The sequence below is a fragment of the Arachis stenosperma genome, chromosome 6, assembly GCF_014773155.1.
Source record: "Arachis stenosperma cultivar V10309 chromosome 6, arast.V10309.gnm1.PFL2, whole genome shotgun sequence".
Taxonomy (NCBI): domain Eukaryota; kingdom Viridiplantae; phylum Streptophyta; class Magnoliopsida; order Fabales; family Fabaceae; genus Arachis; species Arachis stenosperma.
In genome coordinates, this window is record NC_080382.1 from 71,871,665 (window position 1) to 71,887,548 (window position 15,884).

At 35.7% G+C, this 15,884-nt stretch overlaps 1 non-coding gene across 1 annotated transcript; it reads right to left on the bottom strand.

Annotated features, from left to right (window-relative positions):
• Positions 1-15,394: 15,394 nt before the first annotated feature.
• LOC130937513 (small nucleolar RNA R71) lies at positions 15,395-15,502 on the bottom strand. The gene has a single exon (XR_009068729.1). It is a non-coding gene; the product is annotated as a small nucleolar RNA R71 (small nucleolar RNA).
• Between the last annotated feature and the right edge of the window lie 382 nt (positions 15,503-15,884).

The window sequence follows — 15,884 nt, forward strand, 5'->3', positions numbered from 1 at the left end:
ATTTCCTTGATCTTTTGATTTTATAAATTTTGTAGGAAATAAGTGGAAAAAGAAGCAAAAAGAGCACAAAATAAGCTAAAAAGGAGAAAAAAAGAATTTTAGGGTACACTTTGAAAAGCGTGACCCAAGGCACAAAAGCGTCACACATCGAGGAAGCAAGGGACCAACGCTCACTAATTGAGCGCTACGCTCTCTATTTGAGCGCTAGTGGAAGCACCAAGGCACAACAAGCATAGCGCTGCGTTGAGAGAGTTAACTGAGTGCCCAAGGAAGCAAAGAGAATAAGGCAAAATCAATAGTGCTCAGTTAACTTTGTTAACTTTATCGGGCTCCTCATGAAAAAAAAAGCAAGGAAATGTCAAGGAAAGGTGGAGTCAAGGTTCGAACCTTGTGCTAACAAGGAAGGAGCAACACAAGGCTTTGGCAAGGAAATTAGCCAAAATGGTTTCACCAAGGTTCGAACCTTGCACATGAGGCATAAAAAAAAGCGCTACAAGGCTTAGCAAGAAAAAGAACACAGAATGCATTCACCAAGGCTCGAAGGGGGAGACATAAGGAAAGCAAAAGGGGCCTTGCACAAACAAAGGGCGCAGCATTAATTTCCTCAACTGAGCGCTACTCTACTTGGGCCAAGGAAATTGGGCACAAATGCATTCACTAGGATTCGAAGTGGAGTCCCACACTCAAAGTAAAAGGGCGCTGAGCTATTTCTCATCACGGAGTGCTACTCTACTTGGGCTAAGGAAATTGGCCACAAATGCATTCAAGAGGGCTCGAATTGGGAGCGTCCACTCAAAGCAAGGGCGCTGCGTGAGCTTATTCAACTGAGCGCTACACAAGGCTTTGGCACGCAACAAATTGAAGGCCCAAGGCAAGGGGAGTGATGCGCTCTCTCTTTTAACTGAGCGCTCCCCTGGAAGGTCCCCATGCCTCCAACCAACTTGAACCAAGAAAATTTGACCCATGCTCCAAACCAATTGAACCAAGACCAACCAGACCCATCTCTCTTCAAATTCAAATCAAGCAAAGCCCACATCATCACTCAAAGGCACAAGAACAAGCTAGATTAGGAATTTTATTTAGTTGTATTTTTTTTTAATTTCAATTTCAATTTCATTTTTTAAAGCCTATATAAAGGCATCAATTCCATTTCATTAGAAAGGTTGCCTCTAATAGAGAGCAGTAGGAGTAGTAGTGTAGAGAGCCCTCTTTTAATTTTGCTTTTGTATTTGGGAATTGGAATTTGGATCTGAGTTATTCTTTCTACATTTACATTGATTATAAGTTTGAGAATCATTTTTTTACCTCTCTTCTCAAATGTTCTAAGAATTGAATTTGAGTTTAGTTTTCTGTTTTCATTTTCTTGCTTCAGCAACTTCTACTTTCTGTTTTGAGTTTTGGATTGAGATTGAAGAAATTCTATTTCAGTTCTTGATCTGAAATTCATCGTTGTTCTTCTGCTGCATAATTCTAAGGATTGAGGAATTGGATCTAATTTTCATGTGCTGTTTTCATTTACATTTATTCTACAATATATTCTCTGTTTGATCAATGGAGAAATTGAGATCTAGATTTATTTTCTAATCTCATTGCCCCTCTTAGATCTTAAATAGATTTCATAACTGAGATGAGTTTTCTTTCTGTTCTGCTTCTTCAAGCAATTTTCCATTTCTGTATAAGTGAGTTATTACTACTTGATGCGACCCGGTACACTTGCCGGTAAGTTTTGGTGTGGAATCTGATTCCAACCTATCACTCCTCCTCTTCCTCCTTCTTTTTTCATTGGAATTTCTTCTCCTCATTTTATTATTTTGAATCCAATCAAGTAGCTGAGGTGTGGTTCAATTCTGAAGAAAAGAATGTAGCATTAGGGGAAATATTTTTCTGTATTTGCAGTAAATTTGGGTGTAACACGAAGATATTTGGGTGTAACACAAAAATATTTGGGTGTACTTTTAAGAATTTTTTATGTATTTTTATTCTGATAAGTTCTGTATAATTCAAAACTCTTCCTCTTCCTTCTCCTCATCTTGTGTTTCTTTTTTTATCATCATCACCATATTCTTCTTCTTTTTTCTTTTATTCATCTTTTCCTTTTTGTTTTACATTCTCAAATTTCTTCTTGTAAAAATAAAAAAATTAAATAACGAAGAAGAAGAAATACATAATGTTGTAAAATTATTTGGAAGATGATGAACTTACATTCATTTAACTAAAAGAAAGAAAGAAATAAGAAAAAGAAGAAAAAGAAAAAATGCAGTATTAGAGAAAATATTTTTCTGTATTTGGAGCAAATTTAGGTGTAACAAGAAAATATTTGGGTGTAACACAAAGTTATTTAAGTGTATTTTTGAGAATTTCGGGTGTATTTTTATTCTGATAAGTTCTGCATAATTCAAAACTCTTCCTCTTCCTCCTCCTCATCTTCTACTGCTTCTTCTTCTCCATCTTATTTCTTTTTCTTATAATTCTTCTTGGGAGAAAAAATCAAACAAAGATAAAAAAATATACAATATTACAAAATTAATAAAAAGAGGAAGAGGAAAAAAAATAGGAAGAGACAAAGAAGAAGGAGAAGAAGAAGGAAGAGGAAGAAGAAGAAGAGGATCGCAAAGCACCTTATGAAAACTGTTGAGTAACATGTGTTAACACGCTCTTATAAGTGAACGTACTTTTTGTTGAGCTTTGCCCAATTTATATCACTTGTAAGTCAAAAAAAACTTGTATATATAGTATAACTGGGCATAGATATACAACTTTGATCTCGCTAGATCACACACATGGAGGCCTTTGGACCGAAAATCGAGCATTAAGTTGGTGAATGTTATTTTAGCAAAAGGTGTGTCTTTGGTTCCACATAAGTTTGCTTACGTGATAAGCATTACAATTCTTAAACTTTGAATTTCACATTCTAATTTTATGTCTTTAGTTTTTCATGTCTAACTCTCAAATTCTCTATCATGATTCACACACTAACTTTTAGTTTCTTGTTATTTTATTTTCTATAACATTCTTTAGCTCAAGCGTCTGTAGAATTGTTACTTTAATATATTTGTCATTTATTTATATTTCTTAATGATCAGTTCACTATCTGTGGGAATATTAATTTAATATACTTTTTTGTCATTTAAATAATTTGTTATTATCCCTTTAGAAGTGAAAATACCCCCTTTAAGGAGTGCCTTTAGTTTCTTTCTTTATGTTTGAGTAATTTTCTTCACCGATTCAAGATTCTAAATACACAACTTATGTTTGAACTCCAAAGCTTCATTTAATTTAATTATCTTTCTTTGTCCAATTCTTCATTCTTAAGTTAGTTATCCATGCAAAGTGATGGCAAATTATTGGCTTAAACAATTGATGTGGTTAATTTATTCAAGGTTAGTAGTATAAAATGTATTTTTCTTATCTCGAATAATCCGAAAGTTAATTAGTACAATTAATATAGATAAGAGGGAATCCTTGGCTTACATTAGCCTAAAGGTTAGTAAGGCTGATTGAGTTAGGTGTGAGAAAGCATGATTAGGTTTTAGTGTGAATCTAGTCTAGTTAATTGGTTTAAAAACTAATCTAAATTATTTAAAGGCAAATGGTTATTCTTTGTACTTAATTACACATTGCTTAATGCTAGCGAAGTTTAAGATTTATTAGAATTAGTAAGTCTAAACTAATTAGAGTTATCGGTTAATTTCCAAATTCAGTTAAGACTTAGTAATGGTTAGAATTGAAAGAGGGATTGATAAGCAAGGCCTTCAATTACTCACTAGCCACATGATAACTAAACTTTAGGGAGGTGTGATAATATAACCATCGAATAAGATATATCAAGTTACTATTTTACATTATTGTTAGTTTTAGATTTTTTTTTTTTCAAAATTTAGTCTCAGTTATTCACAATAACCTGTTTCTCTAAGTCGACATCTAAGAGGGACAAAATAAAATATATATAGTGGAGAATATATATATATATATATATATATATATATACAAAATACAAAACTCCAAGTCCTGAAATAGTTCTTCGTTTCCAAAGGATTTTCCAAATGTTCAACGAGGTGTCTCATGTCCTACATATAAAAGATAGTAGAATATATATTAAATGAGGACCATGGGTTCTCAGCATGGTAAAGATGCTCACATAGATAATATATAAGGTCCCGGGAAAATCAGAGGAATTCCTAGAACTCCAACACTTAGATCATACTTAAAGTTTATTCTAACTAGAAATATCGGTAATCTATCTAAGGGATTATAGTTCTAGTCTAACTCTTCACCTTCTATGTCCTTCAAACCTCCTAGTCACTAGGGGAACAACTCTCATCACGCCTTCACCATATGAGGGGTCTTTCAGATACATACACACACAATTCAAATAAAGAAAACACATATAGGGTACAGATACAGCAAAAAAAGCAAGTAGTAGATAAGCATAGCTAAGCAGTTAGGCAAACCAAAAAATAACGCACACTCAAGCAAAACATACAAATACATATGATGTATGCCTATCCTATGGCTGATGAGTCTCATCTGTTAGTTATATAGTCGGCTTAGACTGTCTGGTACTATGGCTAAGAAAATTAATTATGAGTGAAGAGGGTTAAGAAATTAGAATTTATGATTTGGGAAAGTAAAAAATATTTAAAATACGAATTAAAACACCAATTTTAAAGGTTTTGCCCCAAAATTGGGCCAACAGGCTAAATTGAATGAATCGGGAGCTCCAATTGTCGCATCGTTTACTACCACACGGAGGCCAAAAAAGTAAGAACGGTAAGTTGATTAATGTATTGTGTGATGATGTATGAGATTGAATAGAATTTTGATAATGAATGTGTGAAAAGTAGGAATGATTGATAGCATATTGGGAATTAGGGATTGAGATATGAAGTGGATGAAATTTTAGTTGAAATAAGTAAATGAAGTATGTTTGAATTCGGTTGAGTGTGAATATGTGAAATTGAGTTGGTTTGGGGTCTTTTTGAAGCGATAAAACTAATTTGACTTGTGAAAAATTGGAAGAATTGGTAAATGTGTGTTTTTGGTTAAAACTGATTTTTGGCCAACTTCGACGGGTCATAACTCAATCCTCGGAGTTGGAAACTTTTCAAAGTTGGATTTATTTGAAAATTCATTTATCGATCTTTCCAATTGTTCGAGAATGGTTTCTGATATGCACGCATACGCATAGGTGTCACGCGACGGGAGACTTTCTCCTGCCAAGTACTCTTGCGTACACGGACATGGCATGCGTATGCGACTTTGGTGAAAATTGCACTCATGCGTACGCAAGCAGGTGCATGTGTATATGACTTTGTCAAAACTTGAATTTTTTAGTTTTTGACCATTCTTTTAGCCTCTTAAACCTTTCTAAACCCTGATAAGAATATAGAGCCGGATTAATTAAGGATGGAAGAGTTAGGGAATAAATCTAAAGAGTTTAATTTGTGAAATTGAGGAAAATGAATAAGACATGAAGTGATGTGCGGTAGGATGAATGCGACGATGAGTAATGATTGATTTTAATGATGAACGATAATGATGAATGACTTTAATTAAGAGTGAATATGAATTGAGAAGAGATTGTTAATGAGATTGATAATGAGGATGATAATGAGAAAAATAAACCATGGGTCTAAGTTATTGATAATTGGTGAATGATGAGAGATTGGGGAGGTTGAGGATTTCTTCCGAGTTACAGTTGTATACATGAGCAAAGATTCTGATGAGATGATGAGTGAGAAGTGTGACGGACACTATATCCCGGGATGAATAGATGAGTTGGGATTGAGAATTCCCCCTCTTTTGTTATGGTTATGAATAAAGAGATACAGGCTTTCCTGCCTGCAAGGTGTACAGGACACTTACCCTGCAAGACGAACAATGAGTTTAGAAAGAGATACACGTTTTATGCCTGTAAGGTGTACATGGTACTAATCCTGCGAGACATACAAGCTGCTCTGCCTGCGAGATAAGGAAAGTGATGGTGAAATGGTGAATGGTTATACGATAATATGTCAGGGTACTATCCCCGTGAGAGATACATGCTTGTAAGTCTGTGAGGTGTACAGAGCACTTAACTCTGCGAGGTATATAGGGCTCTCACCCTGCGAGATATACAAAGTATTAACTCTGCGAGGTGTACATAGAACTCAGCCTACTGATGCGTAAGCATCTTGTACACTTTTTTCCTTTGTTCTCTTGTTATTTTCAGTTAAGTTTTATTATATTTTAGTGCAAAAATCCTCTTCGGGTGCTACTTTGAGCTGTTTTAGTGTTTTTATAATTTCAGGTGAAATTTGGAGCAAGTTGGCAGAGGTTGGAGCAAAAAGGAGAAGAATTAAGGCACCCCCCGGGCGCTAAATGCCATAGCGCCAGCAAGCTTTGAAAACAACTACGCTCTGCTCCCTTATGTGCGTTTAGTGCCAGGCAGTCCGAAGCCAAGTCCACACTCTGGAGCATCTTTAGTTGGATTTAGCATTTATTAGTTACCCTATCTTTTATTGCTATAATTTTTAATTACAAACAATATCTTTTAGTTTTAGGATTTAATATTTTATTTTATTTTCAAATTAAATTAGGTTAGATATAAAAGGGAAAATATTCACTCTTTAGGAGGGATCTTGCACCTTCAGATCTTTTCACTTCCGCACTTTTTAGAACCCTATTTTTCTCTGTAAGTCATGAGCCACTAAACCTTCTTGGTTAATGCTAGGAGCTCTGTTTATTTCTATAGATTAAGTCTATTATTCTTCTATTTTAATTAATGTAAAGATTACTTTCGTTCTTAATTTCATGAATCTGGGTGGAACGAGAGTATGACCCTTATTCTAGATGCGTTCTCGTGACACTCGCGAGAGGTCTCTCACCTAGACATAGCTTGAAAGTAAATTCCTCATAAATTGCTAATTAGTTGAACTAATCTAGATAGTTGACATATAATTCGTTTAGCTTTGGGTAATTAGGGTTTTTGTGGCCATAAAGTAGATTTGAACTTAACCCTCTAATCAAAATTAAGTGACCAAGAGATTGGCAGTTGGTGAAGGTTAGAGAAAACTAAATCACTAAGCGATTAGGGTTTAATTAATTAGAGTCTGTCATGGAATGAATCTTACATGATTAAAATAGTTGGTAAGAAAACTTACTCCGAAAAAGTGAACATCTCTGATACCTTAATTGCCTTCTCTCAATGATTTTACACCAAACTCATTATTTGCTTTCCTTACTCTTGATTTATTGTTTAATGCTTTTGAAAACCCACAGAATCAACTTTTCTGTTCTCCTGACTAAGCCAATCAGTTGACCATTTTTGCTTAGTTCCTCAATCCTCGTGGGATCGACCCTCACTTACCTCAGGTATTACTTGGACGACTCAGAGCACTTGCTGGTTCAGTTGTGGATATTCTCAAATCTGCACCAAGTTTTTGGCACCGTTGTTGGGGATTGACGGTGATTGACAACTACCAGTTGTCTGGTTGCTTAGATTAGGTATTTTTTTTAGTTTTGTTTGTTTATTTTTATTTTATTTCCTTTTCAGTTTTTGAATTTTAGGTTTTATTTTATTATAAAATTTTCCTTGAATTTCTGATTTTAAGTTTGGTGTCTCCGTAGTATTCTTTTTCAATTTTTGAAATTATTAGTCTCCTCCTTTGTTTAAATTTTCAAATTAGTAGTTTAATTTCTCTTAATTATATTTAAAAATTTTAGGTCTATTTCTCATTTTATTTTGTTTTATTTCTCTTTACATAGGATACATCACAGGGAAGTCTCTATACTCTGACGTAGAGATTCCCGCTTTTCTTTGTTTTATGGTTGTGTGTGCAGAAACAGGAATAAACTTACCATGGATCCAAATGGAAGTGAGCAATCTAGAAGAACCTTGGGTTCATACACTACCCCCACCCCTGATTTTTATGGGTGCAGCATTGCAGTACCTCCTATAGGTGCAACCAGCTTTGAGCTGAAGCCACAATTGATCACTCTGGTGTAGCAAAATTGTTAGTTTCATGTGCTCCCGCAAGAAGACCCTAATCTATTCATCTCCAACTTCCTGCAGATCTATGATATTGTAAAAACTAACGGAATGAACCCTGAAGTTTACAAGCTCATGCTCTTCTCATTTGCAATGAAGGACAGAGCAAAGTAGTGACTTGATGCTCAACCCAAGGAGAGCCTGGACACTTGGGACAAAGTGGCCAATAAGTTTCTGAACAAGTACTTCCCTCCTCAGAGGCTAACTAAGCTAAGGACAGATGTTCAAACCTTTATGCAGAGAGAAAATGAGTCCCTCTATGAAGCTTAGGAGAGGTACAAGTTGATGCTTAGGAAGTGCCCCCTTGACATGTTATCTGACTGGATTAAGGTGCATATTTTCTAGGAAGGACTCTCTGACATGGCCAAAATGTCTCTAGACAATTCTGCAGGTAGTTCTTTACACATAAAGAAAACACCTGAAGAGGCCAATGAGCTAATTGAGATGGTTACCAATAATCAGTACTTATACTCTTTTGAGAGGACTTTAGTGAAGAAAGGAGGCATGGAGGTAGACACTGTAGATGCAATCAAGCTCTTATCCCAACAATTGAGCCTCATCACACTGCAATTGAGTGGCATGTAATGTCCTATTGCTAAGGCTCATAGTACGGCCAGTATACACCAGAGCAAGTTAATTACTTGGGGAGTCCCTCCATAAATCCAAATGAAGCTCCATATTCTCAGACTTTTAATTTGGGATGGAGGAACCATTCAAATTTTAGGTGGGGAGAACAACCTCAGAAACAACAACCAGATTATACCAATAACATTCAAGGTAGGTTCAATCAGAATCAATTTCACAATCATCACTTTCAATACTCTCAACCTTAGAGCGTGCTTGATTTGGCAACTATTGTGGAAGAACTATCCAAAGGCCAACAAAGCTTTAGGCAGGAAACTAGAGCCTCACTTAGGAGGTTGGAGATGAAAGTGGATCAGTTAAGCAACATAGTTTCCAACTCCAGGAAAGAGTGTCAGGATGTTCAATTGAGAAGTGAAAAGACGGTAGTCACTCAACCTAAGAGTAGTGAAGAGATGGTTGAAGGAGAGACACCGGAGAAAGAAATTGCAGAGATAGAGAGTACTACAGATGGTACTGAATGCCCACCAGGGAGGGCACTAAATGCCAATGAAAACTTAAAGCACACCCCTCAAGTCATATAGATAAACCTTTTTTAGTTACTCTTGATACATATCCTACTCTACCCAAGGCTCTAGAGTACAAGGTTAAAAGGCCATAACCTCAGAGACTTTAGAAAGGCATCTAAGGACAAACAATTCTCCAAATTTTTAGAAGTCTTTAGGAAGCTTGAAATCAACATCCCCTTTGCAGAGGCCCTTGAGTAGATGCCTCTTTATGCCAAGTTCATGAAAGAGTTGTTGAGTAACAAGAGGAATTAGAAGGAAATTGAAACTCTGGTGTTGACTAAGGAATGCAGTGCAATCATCCAGAAAAATCTCCCAGAAAAACTGCAAGATCCAAGGGGCTTTCTCATTCCTTGTACCATTGGTGGCACCACCATTCAGAAAGCCTTATGTGATCTTGGAGCTAGCATTAACCTCATGCCTCTGTCCCTAATGAAAATGCCCTACATTGTTGAGGTAAAGCCTACCCGCATTTTTCTCCAACTAGCTGACCGTTCTATTAAGTATCCTTTTAGGGTTGTTGAAAATCTACTTGTAAAAGTAGGCCCCTTTATCTTTCCTGTTGATTTTGTGATATTAGACATTGAAGAGGACAAAAATACCTCTATTATTCTTGGAAGACCCTTTTTTAGCCATAGGAGGACCCCTTATTGATGTTCAGAAGGGTAAAGTAACTCTGAGGGTCATTGAATAGGAAGTTGTTTTCAATGTGCTAGAGGCCTTGCAACACCCTATTGATTCAGGAGGGTGTATGAGAATTGATATGATAGAGACTCTCACAGAAGAGGCGTTTGAAGCTGAAAAACTTGAAGACGTTCTGGAATCTCCCACTAAAGATAATTTGCTTTAGAGTGATGAGTCACCAACTCAGAAGGAAAAGTTTCACACGTCTCACACTGAGGAAGGGCCTCTGAAGCTTGAGTTAAAGCCCTTACCCCCTTCCTTGAAGTATGCAAGCTTTTGATCTAATTTCACAATTCCAAAATCTCAATGCATGAAATAGGTGATGTGGATAACGATCAATCATAAACAAGTAACACCTAACAAAAAAAATGCATTCATAATACACTATTGCCTAACAATGGATGATGAATACATGGTGGCCAAAACATGCGATTCAAAAGATTTAGAAGCTCGAAGGCAATGTCTTATGTACTTGGTATTCAAAAATGTCAAACATGAAAACTCAAAACCAAGTGGCAAAAGGTAACCTCAATAGAAGAAATCCAACAATGATAATTAACAACAATGATGTTAAACTAACAGCTTATTAATAATCAGCAGCAGTAAACAGCAAACAATATTAATAATCCAACACTTATCATGAAAATAAAAGATTAAACAAAAATTAAACTAACTAAATAACTAACTAAAAGACATGGTAATCAATGGTGATTCATAGTGTTGGATGATGGTTAAAGGGTGGAAAGAAAATGAGAGAAGAAAGAAGAGGGAGAGAAATAGAAAGAATAGAAGAAATGGAGGTGGCTGAAACAAGGCAGTCCACGCGTACGCGTCAAGTGATGCGTAAGCGTGGATAGGTGAAATGGGTGCAACGTGTAAGCGTGGGTCACGTGTACGCATGATGGGTTATTCAGAGAGGCTTCAGAGAGGCGATGCATACGCATGGGAGACGCGTACGCGTGGGTGGATGTTGTGCTAAAGGCACAATTCCACACCAAAACTCGCACAACTCTTTGGAATTTGTATGGGAGGTGAAAATTTTGGATCTACACGTACGCATGGGCAAGGCATATGCGTAGATGGTAGGAAAACTTGGGGTGACGCGTACGCGTGGCATGGTGCTCGATTTTTCAAAGTTTTTCAAGTTCTTGCGCCAAACCATGCATTCCAAACCTCCAAACAGCTACCAAAACACCATAAAACCTTATTTAATATACTAGACTACCAATTAAACTCAACTAACTAAATAAAAACATGAAATTAAATTAATTTTACCAATATTTACAAAAGAGAAAAATGAAAAGAATTTACCATGGTGGGGTGTCTCCCACCTAGCATTTTGTTTATTGTCCTTAAGTTAGACGTATGGGGAGCTCTCCATCACGGTGGCTTGTGCTTGAATCTATCCTTGAACATTCACCAATGCTTGGACTTCCAATAAGCTCCATCATTTAAAATTAATGTCTCCAAGCTTTGATGGAGTTCTTCACAAACCACGGGCTCCCAAAGTTGATCCTCCTCTTGTAAACCGAGATCCCATACTTTGTTTTCACACCCGTTTTCAAGTTGATTATGGTAATTTCCTCCGGGGGACAAGCATGCTAAATTCTCACTAAGGCACCAAACTATCCTCCTAGACCCATGATGAGCGGATAATTTATACGCTTTTTGGCATTGTTTTTAGATAGTTTTTAGTAGGATCTAGCTACTTTTCAGTACATTTTTATTAGTTTTTTTGCAAAAATCACATTTCTGGACTTTACTATGAGTTTGTGTATTTTTCTGTGATTTCAGGTATTTTTTGGCTGAAATTCAGGGACCTGAGCAAAAATCTGATTCAGAGGCTGAAGAAGGACTGCTGATGCTGTTGGATTCTAACCTTCCCGCACTCGAAATAAAATTTTTGGACCTAAAGGAGTCCAAATGTCGCGCTTTTAATTTCGTTCGAAAGTAGACATCTAGGGATTTCCAGCAATATATAATAGTTCATACTTTTTCCGAGTTTAGACGATGCAAACTGGCATTCAACGCCAGCTTTCTACCCTATTATGGCGTTAAACGCCATAAACAAGTTGCAAGCTAGAGTCAAATGCCAGAAACAAGTTACAAACTGGCGTTTAACTCCAAGGAAGACCTCTACACATGAAAGCTTCAATGCTCAGCCCAAGGACACACCAAGTGGGCCCGGAAGTGGATTTCTGCATCATTTACTTAATTCTGTAACCCTAGTAACTAGTTTAGTATAAATAGAACTTTTTTACTATTAGACATCTGGGGACTTTTGGAACATCTTTGATCATTGTTAGTCCTTAGACATTGGGGGGCTGGCCTCACGGCCATGCCTACCTTAATTTCACTTATGTATTTTCAACGGTGGAGTTTCTACACACCATAGATTAAGGTGTGGAGCTCTGCTGTTCCTTGAGTATTAATGCAAAGTACTACTATTTTCTATTCAATTCATGCTTATTCTTATTCTAAGATATTCATTTGCACACAAGAACATGATGAATGTGACGATTATGTGACACTCATCACCATTCTCACTTATGAACGCGTGATTGACAACCACTTCCGTTCTACATGAAAACAAGCTTGAATGTATATCTCTTGGATTTCTAATCAACGATTCACATCGACTCCCCTCTTACAATGGGGCATCTGAATTCGAGATTAGATTCTTCGTGGTATAGGCGAGAATCCATTGGCAGCATTCTTGAGATCCAGAAAGTCTAAACCTTGTCTGTGGTATTTCGAGTAGGATCTGGGATGGGATGACTGTGACGAGCTTCAAACTCGCGACTGTATGGTGTGGTGACAGACGCAAAAGGATAGTAAATCCTATTCCTACACGATCGAGAACCAACAGCTGATTGGCCATATGATATCTGTGCAAGGTATTTTTCATCCGAGACGAGAAATCCGACAGTTGATTAGCCGTACAGAAACCCTAGAGGACCATTTTCACTGAGAGGACGTGAAGTAGCCATTGACAACGATGACACCCAACATACAGCTTGCCATGGAAAGGAGTCTGAAGGATTGGACGAAGGCAGCTGGAAAGCAGAGATTCAGAAGGAATAACGCATCTCCATACGCTTATCTGAAATTCCCACCAATGAATTGCATAAGTATCTCTATCTTTATTTTATATTTATTTATATTTTAATTATCAAAACTCTATAACCATTTGAATCCGCTTGACTGAGATTTACAAGGTGACCATAGCTTGCTTCAAGCCAACAATCTCCATGGGATCAACCCTTACTCACGTAAGGTTTATTACTTGGACGACCCAGTGCACTTGCTAGTTAGTTGTGTGAAGTTGTGAAAAAGAGTTGAGATTACAATTGTGCGTACCAAGTTGTTGGCGCCATTGAGATCACAATTTCGTGCACCAAGTTTTTGGCGCCGTTGCCGGGGATTGTTTGAGTTTAGACAACTGACGGTTCATCTTGTTGCTTAGATTAGGTAATTTTCTTCTTATTTTATTTTCAAAAAGTTTTCAAAAAAGCTTTCAAAATTTTTCTTCTTTTTTGTTTTCCCAAAATAATTTTCGAAAAATCCAAAAAATTTTATAAAATCATAAAAACAAAAATAATTTTGTGTTTCTTGTTTGAGTCTTGTGTCAATTTTTAAATTTGGTGTTAATTGCATGTTTTAATTTTTCTAAAACAAAAAATTTTTTTTGAAAAATCATGCTTGGTGTTCTTCATGATCTTCAAGTTGTTCTTGTTATGTCTTCTTGTTTGATCTTCATATTTTTTTGTTTTGTGTCTTTTGTTGTTTTTCATATGCATTTTTGCATTCATAGTGTCTAAACATGAAAAATCTCTAAGTTTGGTGTCTTGCATGTTTTTCTTTTCTTGAAAATTTTTCAAAAATAAGTTCTTGATGTTCATCATGATCTTCAAGTGTTCTTGGTGTTCATCTTGACATTCATAGTATTCTTGCATGCTTCATTTGTTTTAATCCAAAATTTTCATGTCTTGAGTCATTTAGTTGTTTTTCTCTTTCCTCATTAAAATTCAAAAAAATCAAAAAAATATCTTTCCCTTATTTCTCTCATAAATTTCAAAATCTTTGGGTTGACTTAGTCAAAATTTTTTAAAATTAGTTGTTTCTTGTTAGTCAAGTCAAGATTTCAATTTTAAAAATATTATCTTTTCAAAACTTTTTCAAAATCAAATCTTTTCTTTTTCCTTTTCCTTTTTATTATTTTCGATTTTTTTTAAAATTGATTTTCAAACTCTTTTTCTTATCTTTGTTTCATAATTTTTGAAAATTTTACTAACAACTAATATGATTGATTCAAAAATTTGAAGTTTGTTACTTTCTTATTAAGAAAGGTTTAACCTTTAAATTCTAGAATCATATCTTTTAGTTTCTTGTTAGTCAAGTTATTAACTTTAATTTTCAAAATCAAATCTTTTTTTTTTAATTTTTCTTTTTCAAATCTTTTTCAAAATAAAGTTCAATCATATCTTTTTCAAACATATCTTTTTCAAATCATATCTTTTTTAAAATCAATTTCAAAATCTTTTCTAACTTCCTATCTTTTCAAAATTGATTTTCAAGTCTTTTTCAACTAGCTAATTGATTTTTTTTTGTTTGTTTTACTAGTTCTTATCTTTTTCAAAACCACCTAACTACTTTTCTCTCTCTAATTTTCGAAAATTCCTCACCCTTTTTCAAAATTCTTTTTATTTAACTAATTGTTTTAATTTTAATTTTATTTCTTCTCTTAATTTTCGAAAATCACTAACCTTTTTTCAAAAATAATTTTCAAAATAATCTCCCTCTCATCTCTTTCTATTTATTTTATTTATCTACTAACACTTCTCTTCATCTTAAAATTCGAACCTTCTCTTCTTCTCTGTGTTCGAATTTTTCTCTTCCTATTCTTATTCTTCTTCTCTTCTACTCACATAAAGGAACCTCTATATATGGGTAAAGAGGATCCCTATTATTTTCTGTTTTCTTCTTTTTTCATATGAGCAAGAGCAAGGACAAGGACATTCTTGTTGAAGCTGATCCTGAACCTGAAAGGACTCTGAAGAGGAAGCTAAGAGAAGCTAAAACACAACACTCTAAAGAGGACTTTACTGAAATTTTTGAAAAAGAAGTAGAGATGGCCGAAACCAATAACAATGGTGGAGGTGCAAGAAAGATGCTTGGTGACTTTACTGCACCAAATTCCAACTTCCATGGAAGAAGCATCTCAATCCCTGCCATTGGAGCAAACAACTTTGAGCTTAAGCCTCAATTAGTTTCTCTGATGCAACAGAATTGTAAGTTTCATGGACTTTCATCAGAAGATCCTTTTCAGTTCTTAACTGAATTCTTACAGATCTATGATACTGTTAAGACCAATGGAGTTGATCCCGAGGTCTATAAGCTTATGCTTTTCCCTTTTACTGTAAGAGACAGAGCTAGAATATGGCTGGACTCTCAACCTAAAGATAGCCTGAACTCTTAGGATAAGCTGGTCACGGCTTTCTTAGCCAAGTTCTTTCCTCCTCAAAAGCTGAGCAAGCTTAGAGTAGATGTTCAAAACTTCAGGCAGAAAGAAGGTGAATCCCTCTATGAAGCTTGGGAGAGATAAAAGCAACTGACCAAAAAGTGTCCTTCTAACATGCTTTCAGAATGGACCATCTTGGATATATTCTATGATGGTCTGTCTGAATTGTCTAAGATGTCATTGGACCATTCTACAGGTGGATCTATTCACCTGAAAAAAGCACCTGTAGAAGCTCAGGAACTCATTGACATGGTTGTAAATAACCAGTTCATGTACACTTCTGAAAGGAATTCTGTGAGTAATGGGACATCTTAGGGAAGGGAGTTCTTGAAATTGATGCTTTGAATGCCATATTGGCTCAGAACAAAATGTTGACTCAACAAGTCAATTTGATCTCTCAGAGTCTGAATGGATTGCAAGATGCATCCAACAGTACTAAAGAAGCATCTTCTGAAGAAGAAGGTTATGATCCCTGCAATGGCAGAGGTGAATTACATGGGTG